At 39.2% G+C, this 16,957-nt stretch overlaps 1 protein-coding gene across 3 annotated transcripts in view; it reads right to left on the reverse strand.

The window, feature by feature from the left end:
* BTBD9 (BTB domain containing 9) overlaps nt 1–16,957 on the reverse strand; it is a 409,031-nt gene that overhangs the window by 125,961 nt on the left and 266,113 nt on the right. The window lies entirely within an intron of this gene.

The raw sequence follows: 16,957 nt of genomic DNA on the forward strand, positions 1-16,957 counted from the left end.
ATGAGGAGAGGGGGAGAAGCTTTCCAGAGGGAACGGCAAGTACAAAGGCTCCATGGTCAGGGCACGCATGGCGCGTTCTAGGAATGGAAAGAAGGCTTGTAGCCTGAATGCAGAAAGCTAGATGGGGACTGGCACAAGGTGAAGCAGGTATAGGCAAGCACCAGATTATACAGGACCTTGAGGACTACGGTAGAGATTCTGAACTTTATCCTAAAAGCAGTGGAAAGGCTCTGAGTGATTTTGAGCAAAGGAGTGTTCCAATAGGAGTGTAGTGAACAATGGCAAGGACTAGAGAGGATGCAGGGACACTGCTGAGTAGGCAGGCATGACAGACGACAGTGCAGGAGAGAAGGGGGTGGTTTGCACTAGGGTGGTGGCAGCAGTGGTGTCAAGAAGGGAATAGATGGGACATTTGGAACATAGTATCAACAGTTATGTCTGTAATATAAAAAATACCTCTAGGGCCTCCCTGGTGGCGCAGTGGTTGAGAGTCCGCCTGCCGATGCAGGGGATACGGGTTCGTGCCCCGGTCTGGGAGGATCCCATATGCCGCGGAGCGGCTGGGCCCGTGAGCCATGGCCGCTGGGCCTGCGCATCCGGAGCCTGTGCTCCGCAACGGGAGAGGCCACAAGAGTGAGAGGCCCGCATACCGCAAAAAGAAAAAAAAAAAAAAAAAAAAAAAAAAAAAAAAAAAATACCTCTGATGATATATATTTTAGTGTGTTTCCACAGCTCACTGAGGCTTTACTGAGGTGTGCTTCCAGTTTGCTATAACAGGCAGCTACTGAATATTAATTCATCAAAGGATCATTGGAAAAAATATGAAATGCTCCTGGGGTGGCAAGTTCCTCAGTTTTGAGCAAGAAGGAAGGAAATAGGGCTCTACGCCCTTTCCTAAACTATCACTTGCCACCAAAGACCGTTTCTCTGTTATCCAGCTTCCCTGGCCATTAGCCAAATGGTAGCCACCCAGTCAGGGTGCAGGGGACAGCATGCAGGGAACTCCACCACCAACAGCCACGAGACCTGCCTGCACTGCTGACAGTTCTGAACTGAGAACTCAACCAATTTCATAGTTAATATTTTACAGAATCATTTCCTGAAGATCCTAATTTGAACATTCTAACACCTTCTGCACTTTTACATCTCACCTGAGTCCCTCACTTTTACACTCCACTTTATTACCATTTTAGTTGATTTCATCACAGCTTCATGGAAAACAACTTCACCAACGACCATTTCCTGTCATTATGAGGGCAGAATTGAAGCAATCTCCTGCTTCAGTACCAGGTAGTTTTTATGATAATTTTACCACAGGTAATGCTGTGATTTTTAAGTACATTTCTCTCTTGTTGCACTGTACGGATTCCTGTCTTTAAAAAGATAAGTATCGAATGCAGCTATTAAAAGAAACATACCCATCTTCACAATATTAACGAGCCAATAAATTCCAAAAGATCACTGTGTGCCAGACTGGCTCACCTACCAGGCACCCGACATCACAGAATCACTTAATTTTACTCAAATCAGTGACATGCCTAGTCGGTGTTACACTGAATTATGGAGCAGGAGAAGGCCGTTGGGTTTAAAGGCCCCCTCCCAAAACATTTTATGCAGCAGTCTGCTCCAACAGCCTCCAAATTCCAAAGATTTAATTTGATTCACAAAACCATAGCCCTCACATCACTATTTTAATAAATAAATAATACCATAGTGCCCAAATGGCTATTGAAATCTTTCCTTCCACTTCCTTCTTCCCATTTTTGAACATCCTTCTTGTGATATAATTGACACACAATAAACTGCACGTATTTGAAATGTACAATTTGATGACTTAGACGTTTGTACACACCCATGAAACTATTAGCACAATCAAGATAACAAACCTTTCCATCATCCTCAGAAGTTTCCTCATGCTCCTTTGTAATTCCTCCCCAGCCCCAGAAAACTGTGGATCTGTTTTCTGTCACTATACACTCGTTTTCAAGATCTAGAATTGTTTATAAATGGAATCATACAGTATATGTATTATACTCTTTCTGGTTTGGCATCTTTTATCTAGATTCTCAAGGACTCTTTGTTTACTCAATAGAATCATCAGGTGAATCACGATATTCCCTACCTAGCCCAGGAACAGGACTTTGCTTAATTTAGTGGCTATACTTGGGAGCAAGTGGGATACTAAGGTGCATGGAGGACTCAGGTGTTGGCCCTGCTCACTCTGCCTTGCCTTCTCATAGGCAATGTGGAAATAGCTTTATTTGAAAAAGAAACACTAATTTTCTTCTGATTACAAAAGTAACATATATTCACTGATGAAAATATGTAAGTGCATAAAAATATAATTAAAAACATAAAAATTACCTGGAATCCCACCAACCAGAAAACCTCTATTAACGTTTTGATAGTCTTCCTTATGTCCTTTTTTAATGCACTGTTATGGACTGAATTGTGTCCCTCCCAAATTCATATTTTGAAATGTTAACCCCCAGTACCTTGGAATGTGACTGTATTTGGAGGTAGGACCTGTAAAGAGGTAATTAGGATTAAGAGAGGTCATAAGGATGGGGCCCTAATCCAATAAGACGGGTACGAGAAGAGGAGACATCAGGGATGGGAGTGCATGCAGAAAAAGCCATGTGAGGACACAGTGAGAAGATGGCCACCTACAAGCCAAAGAGAGAGGTCTCGGGAGAAACCAAACCTGCTGACAGCTTGATCTTAGATTTCCAAGCTCTAGAACTGTGACAAAATAAATTTCTGTTGTTTAAGTCACCCAGTATATAGTATTTTTTTATGGCAGCCATAGCAAATTAATATATGTACATCTAAAAATACATATATTATCTTTAAAATACTGGCATTGATCTGGCTATAAAGATGGTATCCTACTTTTATTTTACATTATATTATGGCCATTTCCCTATGTTTTGAATGGCTATACAGGAATTTTGATATGCTAATGTGCCAGAATTTATTTCATTATGCCCCTATTGTTGGACATTTGTAGTCCTTCCCATTTTTTGCTTATCATAAATAACACCGTGCTGAACATTGATGTAAAAAAAATGTCCTTCCTGAAGATTTCTTTAAGGTAAACTACTAAAGGTAGAAGTACTAGATCAAGGGGTATTTTTAAGACACTTAATACATATTGCCAAATTGCCTTCTAGAAAACTTACATCACACAACATATTTCAGCAGTATATGACACTGCCCATTTCATGACAGCCTCACCCACACTGAGTATTTTCATTTAAAGCACCTTTGCCAACAGGATTTTAAAATGAAACTTGACAAGCTGATTTTCAAGTTCACTGGAAAAGAAAATTTGAAAGAATAGCCTAGATAATTTAGAAAAAGAATAGCTATGAGTGTGGATTTGCAGTAGTAGACAGTAAAATAGATTATTAAGGTGTAGTTATTTTAAATGATGTGACACAAAATCTAGAATAGATAAACAGATCCATGATATATGCTATTTTAAATCAATGAGGGAAAGGAAGAAATAATCAATAAAAGATTTCAAAACAACTGCTTACATATTTTAGAAATAAGGGTAAACCCCTACCTCAGACCATACACATAATAAATGTTAAATGGATTGAAGAGCTAAATGCTAAAAACATACATACAACAATAAAAAAACAACAACCAACCACTGACAACTACTACAGAGGAGCATATTTTTATAATTTGGGCCGGGGAGGGAGTTTCTAAGCAAGCACAAAATTCAGAAGAAAGACAAGAAATGACTGACAGATAAGACCGGATCAAAATAAAAAACTTTTGTACAACAAAGACACCATAAACAAAGTTTAAAAGTAACTAACAGTCTGGGAGAAAATATTTGCAACATATATAAAAAACAAAGAAAGAATATCCATAATCTACAAATTAATAATAAAAAACTCAAGCAACACAAAAGTTGTCAAAGAATATGAAGATGTACTGTAATTCATTAAAAAAAAAAAAAGGAAATGGCCAAGAAACATAAAAAGATACTCAAGTTTAGTAATAATTAGGCTAATGCAAGTTAAAACACAGAAATATTTTATTTTAGTGTATGTACTTCTGTATTGTTTGGGTTTTGCTGAGGACTGATTGCTGTACTACTCATGTAAATAAAAAATTTTTAATTAAAATATTTGCCAATAAAACAGGCCAAAAAATGGTATCTTTTTTTATTATAAATTTATTTATTTATTATTTTTATTTTTGGCTGCATTGGGTCTTTGTTGCTGTGTGCAGGCTTTCTCTGGTTGCGTCGAGTGGGGGCTACTCTTTGTTGTGGTGCGCGGGCTTCTCTTGTTGCAGAGCACGGGCTCTAGGCGCACGGGATTCAGTAGTTGTGGCATGCGGGCTCAGTAGTTGTGGCACTCGAGCTCTAGAGCACAGGCTCAGTAGTTGTGGCGCACGGGCTTAGTTGCTCCGCGGCATGTGGGATCCTCCCGGACCAGGGCTCGAACCCGGGTCCCCTGCATTGGCAGGCGGATTCTTAACCACCGCACAAGCAGGGAAGACCCGGTATCTTGTTTTAATGTGCATTTCTTTGATTATTAGTGAGGTCAAACTCTTTCAAGTTTATTGACTATTGTGTTTTTATTTCTTTTTAACCTTTTTTTTTTAACATCTTTATTGGAGTATAATTGCTTTACAGTGTTATGTTAGTTTCTGCTGTACAAAAAGTGAATCAGCTTTACATATACATATATCCCCATATCTCCTCCCTCTTGCTTCTCCCTCCCACCCTCCCTATCCCACCCCTCTAGGTGGACACAAAGCACTGAGCTGATCTCCCTGTGCTATGTGGCTGCTTCCCACTAGCTATTTTACATTTGGTAGTGTATATATGTCCATGCCACTCTCTCACTTCGTCCCAGCTTACCCTTCCCCCTCCCTGTGTCCTCAAGTCCATTCTCTATGTCTGCGGTCTGCGTCTTTATTCCTGTCCTGCCCCTAGTTTCTTCAGAGCCATTTTTTTTTTTTTTAGATTTTTGTGTTTTTCTTTCTTTTTAAATAAAATGCTGTTTGAACACATTTCCTATTGGGGATTCACATTTCTTTTCTTACTTATTTGGAAAGTACTTCATATATACTAAAGACAATTACTCATTGTCATATATGTTGCAATTATTTTTTTCCCAGTTTGTCAAACACCTCTGAATTCTGTTTATGGTTTCTGCCTTTGCTTTTATGTTGAAGAAGTAGTTCCTCACCTTGAGATCAGATAAATAGTTATTAATAGTTCTCTACAGTTCTTTTGGAGTAATGTGAAATCTAACAGGAAATCATAACAGGAAATTATTTTAGTATATAGTATGAAGAAAATCTCATGTGCTTTCAATTGTCAAGTGTCTCAGCACCATTTGCTATACTACTTTTCCGTTCTCCATGGATGTGAAACGTCATCTTTAATCTTGCACTATATTCTTACATATACTGAGATAAAATTCAGAGTTTGGATGATTGCTTAATTTATCTACCAGTTTATTCTTGCATTAATGCCATACTACTTTAGTATGTAGTATGAATTTTAATACCTGGTGGTACCAGACTTCTCATTTCATTTTTTTTCCTTCATTTTTTGGTGGGGAAGGGGTTTCCATTTATTTATTCTCTTGGAAAAATTTTTAAAGAACTTAGTTGTTTTTTTTTTTTTAAAGCACAACTGGGATTCTGAGTAGTCCTGCATTAAATTAGTAGATTAAGATGGGACGAACCAAAGTGTTTACTATATTAAAGTTTCCCATCCAAGAATATGTCCTTCCATTATTCACTGTTTCTTAAAGATTTATAGTTTCTTTACATTAGAACCTATGGACTTCTTAGCTTTATTCCTAGGTAGGTATTTGTTGTTTGTGGGTAAAAAAAGTTAAAAACTTGTAGCAGATCTCCCCGGCATGCTCACCTCACATCCACACTATTTATGAGTTCACATCATCCTTCTGCCTCCCACCTTGGTTCCTGACCCTTATCCCATCTCTAATGGCATAAGGTGGTTTAGGGATGGGTGATCCTTGGTAACACGGTTAGGCTTGGTCTAGGTATAAAGGAAAAGTATGGCTCATGAACTGTTACTGGGTGTTATATAGTTTGTATTGCTATTATGAATGCAATTTTCCCTTGGTTATTGGGGGTATCTGAGAAAACTTGATTTTTGTATATATAATTGTATCTGACTACATTCCTTAGAGTTCTTATTAGTTTTAGTTATTTTTAAGTTCATTTCCTTGGGTATATTATCATATCACATATCACATCTGCAAATAAAGATATTTGGTCCCTTTCCCCCAATATTCATCACACATATTTCTTGTTCTTCACCTGCTCCCCCATTCCCTCTCCCCACCACCTCAAACTTCCAGGGTAATGTTAAATAGAAATGGTAATGAGGGCCAGCTTCATGGGCATGCAACCTGTTCTTTCAGACAGGTCCTGCGCTCAAAAGGGACCCACATTTAGTTTAATGCTCCACTGTCCCTGTCTTTAAATTCTTAATAATCTTATCTTTGAACTTATATTTTTAAAATGAAGTCTGATGGGACAATGGAGCAAGCCTATGAACAGAGGAGATATGCGACATACATGTGTCCACACTTCTCCACTGCCCCAATTTGTGTACAGTGTTCACCGTGCCCCAGAAGCACAGAATTCCAGTGGACTCACATGTACAGGTTGAGTGAGACTCAAAGCAAAGCCAAGGTCAATGGGCCATGACTATGCTTGAGTAAACTGGGCTGCTGACGGCTGGGAGAGGCCACTTTCCCGTTGAACCAGAACCTACCTCAAAGGTAGAAAAAAGTCAGCAACATTCTAAGAAGCACTACCAACCAAGGAATTCTATCATATCCTTTTTCACTCTCATTATTTCCCTATGTTAGCCAAATGCTTATGCTGAAAAGATAGGGCAACTCGTAGTTCCTTTTCCCTTCAGTCCATCATTTTATTTATTTTATTGAAGTACAGTTGATTTACAATATTGTGTTAGTTTCAGTCCTTCCTTGTTAAGGAAGCTTACTGAGTAAGTCAAAGGTAGAGGGTTTTGGTAGAATGCGTGTGAATTAGGAAGTGAAATAAAAACAATACAGTTTTGTGCAGAATTTCCACTGTTCTAGTAAGAATTAATACATATACATATATGAGCTAGCAAATAGCAAACGTGAATTGTGTAATTTTGGCGATTCTGCATAGAAGATAATGCTCTTATATTTACATTTAAAACCACCATTGCACAATAAAAAGACAAATAATAAAATACATGCTAACAATTTAAAAGTTTAATTTTTCTTTACCTAGAACAACATTAAATAGCAAATAAAAACAAGAGACCAGGTTGAAAGACTGCAAAAGAAAGGAAAAAACTTTTTTTTTTTCTTGTTAAAATACTTCTAATGCACTTGTTTCTTACCCTTGGAGCCAGGGGCTCCACATTTTCATTGTGCACGGTGCCCTGCAAATTATATAGCTGGCCCTGGGAGTAATAATGGTTTTGTTTGTTTGTTTTAGGCTTTATTGGAACCACCTCTGATTCAACCTCACTATTTATAAAATGGGTCATTATAGAATTGTTATTGATAATTAAAGACTGGAAACACCTACATGTCTATCAAAGGAGACTGGTTAAATAAATTATAGCACTTCTAGTCAATGGAATATTGCACAAATGTAAATAAAAAATGAATCAAGAGAAAGCTCTTTATGCATTGAAAGATCTCAAAAAATTGTTAATTAAAAAAAGGTATATCTGAATATGTGTTTAATAATAAAAGGGGGGAAATAAGAATACACATTTGTATTACCTACTTAAAATATTAAACTAAAAATTACCTACCTGGTTTTGGGTTGGAGGATTGGGGTACTGAACTAGTTACTAGACCAACAAAATTAGATTTTACGTCCCCTTGGCCACCGGAATATCTTTCACAGTCAGTGCCAGAGAAACATCTTGCCCATTACAACCTGGCTATTCATAATGCCAGTCTGAGGCAGAACCATGGTTTGTGAGAAAGTGATATTGTTGCATCATGTTGAATACATGCTCCATGATGTCCCATTTAAAAACAAGTTGTGGGACTTCCCTGGTGGCACAGTGGTTAAGAATCCGCCTGCCAATGCAGGGGGCACGAGTTCCATCTTGGTCCGGGAAGATCCCACATACCACGGAGCAACTAAGCCCGTGCACCACAACTACTGAGCCTGCTCTCTAGAGCCCGCGAGCCACAATTACTGAGCCCGCATGCCACAACTACTGAAGCCCACACGCCTACAGCCCATGCTCCACAACAAGAGAAGCCACTGCAATGAGAAGCCCGCACACCACAACAAAGAGTAGCCCCCGCTCGACGCAACTAGAGAAAGCCCACGTGCAGCAATCAAGACCCAACACAACCATAAATAAATAAATAAATAAATAAATAAATAAATAAATAAATAAGTTGTGCACATTTACATTACCCTGGACACACATACACATCCTACTATATTCCTGCTATAACAAGGGGATATACAAGTAGGATCCAAAAAATTAAATCCTGTAAAATGTACACATAAATTCTGTAAAATAAGAGCCATAAAAACTTTTCAGGCAGTCTTTATTCTCAAACAAACAAACAAACAAAAACAACAAAAGAACAGGTATAAAAAGATAATGAAATTTAAATGTACACAAAGGACCACATACTAAATTGAGAATCCTAAGTGACTGTGAGAAGGTCACTTTCTAATCATCCCCCTGCTCATCTCCCACACATAAAAACTGTAGCCCATTCTTGTTTGAAAATAGGGGCTCCCCAAGGTGGGAAGCAAACAAACTGTATTATGTTCTTTACGCATTATTGTGGGGTATTTGTTTTATTTGAATTTTTCTAAAACTCTAAGACCTTGTGAGAAAATAATGCTTAATCTTCTCCAGGGAAAGGGAGAGAGACTACAAATAACTCGAACTCTTACTCCACTGTCCCCTCCACCAAATGCAGGGTGGTCCACTGGAAGGGGCATTGGCTTTGAAATTGGTCAGAGATAAATAACACACTAACACACTTTGCACACACTGACCATTTTATGTGATTCTCCCCTGACTCTCCATCTTCTTCCTTAAAAAGACTTAAGGAGCTTCATCACCTCTATGGGGAGGTCTTCTGTGACACCATCCCCCAACTCAGCTTAGGTGCTCCTGTTCTGGTGTTCCTACAGCATCTGCTGAATTCTCCCAAGAGATGACTTATTTCACTGTGTTGTCGCCTTCTATTTTAAGTGTCTTTCTCCTTCATTAGCTCATACAATCCTCCGAGGCAGAAACTGCACCTGTGTATCTTACTATCCCCAGTGCCTAAGATACACTTGGTTGGCAGCCTCTTAATAAATGTCTGTTTAATGCCAAGTAATTTACAGTAGAAAAAGAAGTTAAGCTTCACTGACAATTAGAACCAGCCTTAATAACTGGTTATAGAAACAGGCTGGGAAAAGAAATCCTCTTGGTCTAGACGAGTCCAGACTCAATAGTGCTATTTTTAGAAAACTCTCTGAATTAAGGTCTTTAGGGCCCCTCTGTTACTCCAACAAGTTTGCTTCTTTGCCACATTCTAACGCCTCCACCCCCTGATGAACTCCCTCACTCCCGAATCTCTGTTTCTGCTCCAGAGGACACATTTTTTTAAGCACAGAAGTCATACGCCTAGTTCAGTGGATGCCAAAAGCCCTTCACAGCAGATTTCCAACTCTGTTTCCCTTCCCAGGACTTTACAGAATTCTAAAGATGCTACTTCAAAATACTTTTAGATGACAGTAGCAACTACAGGCCACCTATTTTCTATTTCCTGCCTCCAGCTGGGAACAAGTATCAGACATTTTTGTTGCTATGTAAATTAGCACATTTGTATTGCTCTGTATTGTTTACTAAATTCTTCCAGGCCCAGCTCAAAATACCATTCTTCACAAAACCTTACCTTACAAGGCAAGAAAATATGCTGGGTTCCTTCATAACCCAACTAAGCATTTAACCTTTCTCTACACTCTGCTTGTGCCTTTGTCAGTTGCTCTCCACTCCACATATTTCTATGCCTTGCCAATGGTCTTATCCAGCTGCTTTGAATCAGATGGTAAGTCCCCTGATGACTGGAGCCCCTTTTACATTTTCTGCCTTTGCACTCACCATCTATCTGCTTTCAGCTCCATTCACTCCCTTGCTTTACAACGTATGTCAGAGGCTAAAGCTCCATAAACTACATTTCCCAAGCTTGCCAGCTTGGTGTGGGTTTCTTTCCCTCCAGCTTTGTTTTTGGTGAAGTTCTACCAATAGAAGAACCTGGTGAGAATGAAGGAGAGGAGGATGCTTCTGATGGTATTGCAGGTAGCACAGTGGCAGATGAATATGGACTCCAATGTTCCTGTTCAGGCAGCACAGTTCCTTGTGGCAGCAGTAGTGAGCATTCCCAGAGCTTCAGCAACAGAGTTCCTGTGCTTGTGCTGCCTATTTTGGTGGCCCTACCTCAATTACTAACAAGGAAGTAGAAGAAAAAAAGCCACCAGTCTTCCTGGATCCATGCTGGTAGACACAGAGGTAATACTTAATGGCCTAAAGCTGGTAATGGAAGCTTTTTCTTACTCTCTGAAAGGATTAAAAAAACTTGAATTTTGAGCCTACAGCTCCATGCTCTAGTTACTATCTCTTAAGCAGAGGTAGAGCCAAGGATAAGGATGGAAAGGGACTCAGGAGAGCTTATGTTTTCCAGAAGAACCAGGAGACCTTAAGAAGGGAAACCAGGCTCATGTAATGCTAAATACCACACTCTAGTACCAGCATTAAGTACTTACTGCTCCCCCAAGTCTCACTGAAAGCATGGTCTCTATTCATCTACAAGACTCATAAGAAGAGAAGAGCTATTTATTTATTTATTTATTTTTGCGTTACATGGGCCTCTCACTGTTGTGGCCTCTCCCGTTGCGGAGCACAGGCTCCGGACGCGCAGGCTCAGCAGCCATGGCTCACGGGCCCAGCCGCTCCGCGGCATGTGGGATTTCCCGGACCGGGGCACGAACCCGCGTCCCCTGCATCGGCAGGCGGACTCTCAACCAGTGCGCCACCAGGGAAGCCCGAGAAGAGTTATTTAAAAAGGAAAAAAGAAATGCAAATGGCCCTAAAAACATGAAAAGATGCTCAATTTCTCTCATAAGAGAAATGCAGTTAAAACTATACTGGGATACCATTTCTCACCTATCAAACTGGCAAAAATCCAGCAGTTTGACAATATGCTCCATTGGCAAGGCTGTGGGGGAAACAATCGTTATCATATATTGCCAATGAGAATTTTAAAATGTGATAAACCCTATGGAGGTGAATTTGGCAATATCTAACAAAGTTATACATGCATTTACCCTTTGATCAAGTAAGCCCTCTTCTAGGAATCTATCCCAAAGGCAACAGCACAATTTGTAGTAGCAGAAGACTGAAAACAACCCAAATGTTCATCAATAGAGGACTGGTTTAATAAACTACAGTACATCTACACTAATGAGTACCACACAGTTATTCAAAAGTAATAAAGAATATCTTTCTACATAGTTAGCTCTCAGATAAGTGTTAAGTACAAAAAAGAAGGTAAAGAAAGAAAGAGTGTATAGCATATAGTATGCTACTAATTATTTAAGAATGCTGGGGAGGATACAAAATATTAATTACATATATTTACTTATTTTCCTTTTTTTTTTTTTTTTTTTAAACGGATAACCCCAGGCTTCCCTGGTGGCGCAGTGGTTGAGAGTCCACCTGCCGATGCAGGGGAAACGGGTTCGTGCCCTGGTCTGGGAAGATCCCACATGCCGCGGAGCGGCTGGGCCCATGAGCCATGGCCGCTGGGCCTGTGCGTCCGGAGCCTGTGCTCCGCAACGGGAGAGGCCACAACAGTGAGAGGCCCAAATACCGCAAAACAAACAAACAAACAAAAAAAACGGATAACCCCAGAAACTAAAGGGGAAAAAGAGATTACCTACAGGAGCAGAGGGGACAGGAATAGAAACTGGATTTCTCTAAATACAACAGCTTTGTATATTTGATTTTGGAATTATGTGTATATTTTACATAGTTATAAAACAAAAAAATTTAAAGGCAATCACTAAATACTGAAAGCAAAATGGAACAAATGAATCTATCTGTATGCTGAAATAGTGGCATGACCACCCAGAGAATTATTTTAAGTGACTTTTAAACACAGTAATTTTACTGTACATCTCTAGTGGGATATACCTTAAGGGCCCTAAAGGTAACTGCAAAAATCTTAAACTATTTTCAGTAATCATATGGTTTAAGGTACTACTAGTAATGTAATTCTGAGACTATTTTGCATGTACTGAAGACAAAGCAAGTTAATTGTGCTTTATCAGTAGTAACCAAGATTTTCAGTATGGAAAAAAGGAGATGGAAGATCAAAAGGTTAAACAAAAACTTTGTGTACTGAATTTTAATTAGAAGTGTCAGCAGGCACTAGTGATATATTTTACCTGTTGAATATATGATATACAAAAATAAATAAATATATGTGCATGTATTTCCTACTTCTGTCCACTGAAAAGGCCTCCCAATAGGAAGTGCTTAGGCTGAGGTTTCCAAATGTCATTTCCCACTTGAGGGAACCAGGGCTTCTTGCAGAAATGGCTGATTCCAGGTGAGGGACAATAAATGTACAAGATGAACCTGATACATTGTGTCACGCCAGAAATCAAGGAATTACTGAGGACTACTGAGATTATGTCAGAAAGACTCAAGAGCCAATATGAAGAAGCTAAAGATAGTGACAATCTGAATATCAATAAAAATAACCACAAGTGATTAAAAGATGTCCAATTTGTCTAATCCCATAAATTCAAAATAATATGTACTCCCCCTTCCACCCTCCTCCCCCCAAAAAACCCCCACAATCACACTTCACTGGTCACCTTTGGAGGATGCTAGGTAACCACCTCTTTAATTTGAAAAGTGGTAAATAAGAAGAAAGAATATAACATTTATCCTACTTTTCCTGGGCAAACTGCATTTTAGGATTACCAAATGAGTGTTCAGGAAAGTTTTTCTCTTTCTAGTTACTAAACAAAGAAGAAATGACAGGATTAAAATATAACCATTTTAGGGCCTCCCTGGTGGCGCAGTGGTTGAGAGTCCGCCTGCCGATGCAGGGGATACGGGTTCGTGCCCCGGTCTGGGAGGATCCCATATGCCGCGGAGCGGCTGGGCCCGTGAGCCATGGCCGCTGAGCCTGCGCGTCCGGAGCCTGTGCTCCGCAGCGGGAGAGGCCACAGCAGTGAGAGGCCCGCATACCGCAAAAAGAAAAAAAAAAAAAAAAAAAAAAAAAATATATATAACCATTTTGCAATTCCAAATTATGAAAGAATGAATTTAGGAAATAATCATGAATGGATGTGACTATCCAAAAGCGAGAAGCAATCAAAGATTTTCTGTGCTTCTTGATAGACATATACCACCACCTATAGAGCATTTTACAAAAAAACAAACAAAAAACAAAACCAAAAATATCCTGAATCAGATTAAACCTCTATCTAACTACTAAATACAAGAAATACAACAGAGGAACACATTAAATGTTACCATGGGGATCTAATCACCAAAATCTAGGCTGTTAGAAACTCTGCAGGACAAAAAGTTAGTTTCTTCAACAAATAAATTATAATTAGAGAGAGGGGAAAAAACAAAGAAAGACAGAGACAGACATATGTAAGGGAACCTACAGATTTAAAGAGATTTAAGAGTCATAACAGCTACTTGTTGAGAGTATGGACCTTATTTGAATCCTGATTTAAACAACCTGTGAAAACACATAAACTCACTTCAGACTTTGATTTGATTAGGAACATTTGAACACTGATTTAATACTCATAAGGAATAACGGTTCAATTTTGGGGTATTATAATGATATTGTGATTATGGCTACAAAAAGGAGGCTTTACTTATAGAGATATATATTGGAATATTTATGGATAAGATGATAAAGTGTCTGGAATTGGCTTCAAAATAATCTGATGGGGAGGAAGTAGGTAGTACACCGATAAAACCAGGTTGTCTATGAGTTGATAATTCTTTAAGCTGGGTGTTGGGTATTATTCTCTCTCCTTGAATAACTGATAGGGTATTCAAAGAAGTGAACTTAAATACAAGATTTAATGAAAAGGAAGTTTTGGCAATTATTATGAAAAAAGTGGAGGGATTTGGCAAATGCTACATACATATCACAAGGTGGAGTGCCATGGCAAAGCAAATACATTTTGTGAGAGGTTTAATGTTTAAATAGCAGTCATATCTATTCTAACATTCCTTCTATGCATCAGCAGTAAGACAGGTTAGAGTTTCCTACAAATGCCGCCTAACAAAGAGGCAAGAGTCTCTCAGGCAAGAATACATCCCAGCACCAACCAGAAGCAGCCACCAAATGAGAAAGGGCTGTCGTGGCAGCAGCAGATAAGGTGGGAGAAGTGCTGTGGGTAGAGTCTGATGCCCAGATCTGGTCAGTGTGGTTGAGGAGGGGCCCATTCCCATGGATATATGAACCCACAGGGTTTCAAAGCTTCCCCAGGAGTCTGTGCAAATGAAGCAGCGTGAAGAATGACATGTTGTCAACAAAAATGTGAAAGAAACCCTTTCATGGAAAAAGAAGACTAAAATCTTATGATGCTAGTGCGGTTATTTTTATTTATGTTTTTCCTGACCTCATTATACGTTTTAAGTAATAACATTAAAATCTGATTTTAAAAAACAACACAAATATTTTAAAAGTAATTTTAAGGCCTATTAGGAGAGTACTACTCTAATGAGAGTAGCCTGAACTATGAAACAAAGACCAAGGAACTATGAAAGAAAGAAATTCTGAATCTTGAAATGTAAGAGTAGAGCTTGATACCCTACTAGTTATTCATGGTGACATTATTTTGGCTTTACTTTTTTCCCCCGTGAAAACCGGAAGCTCGTATCAGTGGTTCTCAAGGGAGGACTGCACATTTCATAGGGAAGAGGTAGCAGTAGGCAGCTGCAATTTACAAATAACTCCAGGTGGTTCTGACACACACTGTGGCCCCACTAGAGGACCACTCCTTTCTTGGAGGTCCCTGTAGAGTGGCTGGCTGAGGCCTGTGTGCAGCTAAAATGCATCTGAGATCTTCAACATGGAAAGCTGGCCATTACTACTTCAAACAGCCCTGTAAACTCAGCAGAGCTGCCATGTCAGACAAAGAATAATGAAATCTCCCTACATTCCTTCACAACTCAAACCATGTCCCTGACTGCCCAGCATGGGGGCAACTTTGCGCTGTAAGATAGTAAAATAAGAGCCAAAGGGGATCCCGCTGCAGGCCATCTGCTGACAGGTACACACACATATCTGCCTATGTGCTCCTATTTGGTGGAGGGACGATGACAGACAAATGACTGCAGTGCTCTTTGCGGTCAAACTTGTGAGCATAATAGAAGAGGACTTGAAGAAAAGTGTTTGACCAGACACCAAAAACAATTCTTGCATCTCTGAAATCTTCTTTCATCCCCTCATATGTCTGAGACTATTATGGCTTCTGATAATGCTGACTAACTCAGTTTAGACAAAACATACAGACCAACAACAGCATCCCTCACTACAACTGATCCCAAGTTTCATTCCTGCAATGTCTTTCATGCCAGGTAGAGCTGTTTCTTTGAAAATTACAGTGTCCACAAACCTGTTCTTCTCCAGTAAGAAGGGGGAGGTGCCTTCTATGCAGCATGCTCAAAATGCAGTGCACTGGGCTGAAGCCAGTAGCCAAATAAATGCTCTACACATCCTGTGACTGAAGGTGGTTTGGTTTCTAATAAGATCCTTCTCAGTAAGGATGCCCCTAACTACACAATCACATACACAGTGAGGCCTAGTCTATAAAACAACTTGGGCAGCAGGTGAAAAGGAGTGGCTTCCCCCAAACACCCCATCGTCACAATTCTATGACCCTCCACGGAGTTAAAAGTCTTGATAATATCAGGTAATGCTTCAGCACTAACTTTCAAATGACTTAAAAGTCACAAAAATTATCAACATTTATATTTAATACTAAAAATTACACCCATAGCAAAATTAAAACCAAATTATTTATTTTAGTTGAGCCCTAAAAGTTCTCTATACATTGGGATAATTTCTACTCCTGCTACTTTATTAATATTACTCTCCCAAATTTCCCTAAAGTAAAGGATTACATTTAGGAAACACACGGCGTTACGAAAATTTAGACTTTTGACCATTCAAAGAATTAGTAGACATTTGCAAGTTACTCTCATATTTCCCATTCTAGTTTTCACCATGTTTTTAGGACACAGTCAATATGTTCTGTGTCCCAGCATGAACGGGACTTGGAGAGGAGAGGAGAAATTAGTCCCTTTGTAAAGGTAAAGTACTTTAGGTACACCAAGGCACTGGCATCTTATCCCTCCACTTGAACATACAGAGTCCCTTTTCAAAGAAAGCTGCAGTAAAGGCACAGATTCAAGGATCTAATTAGTTAAACTATGATCTTGATAGGAAATGAGCAAAAACCTGTGGGCATGGATAAAAGAGGTCTAGACAGGAAAAGTCACTCATGGTATCTGGAATGTTAAGACCTGGGACGGACTATACACAGAGCCAGACTAAATATTACCTAAAACAAAAGCAAAAACAAAACATAACAGAAAACAACCAAATAGACAACTAAACAAAATTTAAAATGCCCTTTCGAAGGATCAGCCAGGCCATATTTCCCACAAGATAACTTAATTTTCATTACAATAATTTAGTTACTCTGGTCTTATTTAAATTTATATGCAGGCATTTTCTTGAGGTGAATCTGGCAAAGTAGGGCAAATATGGACTGCTGTGTCCATGAAAAGAAGATATTCTCACAGCTGAGCACACCATTCATATCAAATAAGAGGCCAAAATACCTGCATAGCCTT

Source organism: Mesoplodon bidens (assembly GCF_964165515.1).
Source record: "Mesoplodon bidens genome assembly, chromosome: 10".
NCBI classification, from domain to species: domain Eukaryota; kingdom Metazoa; phylum Chordata; class Mammalia; order Artiodactyla; family Ziphiidae; genus Mesoplodon; species Mesoplodon bidens.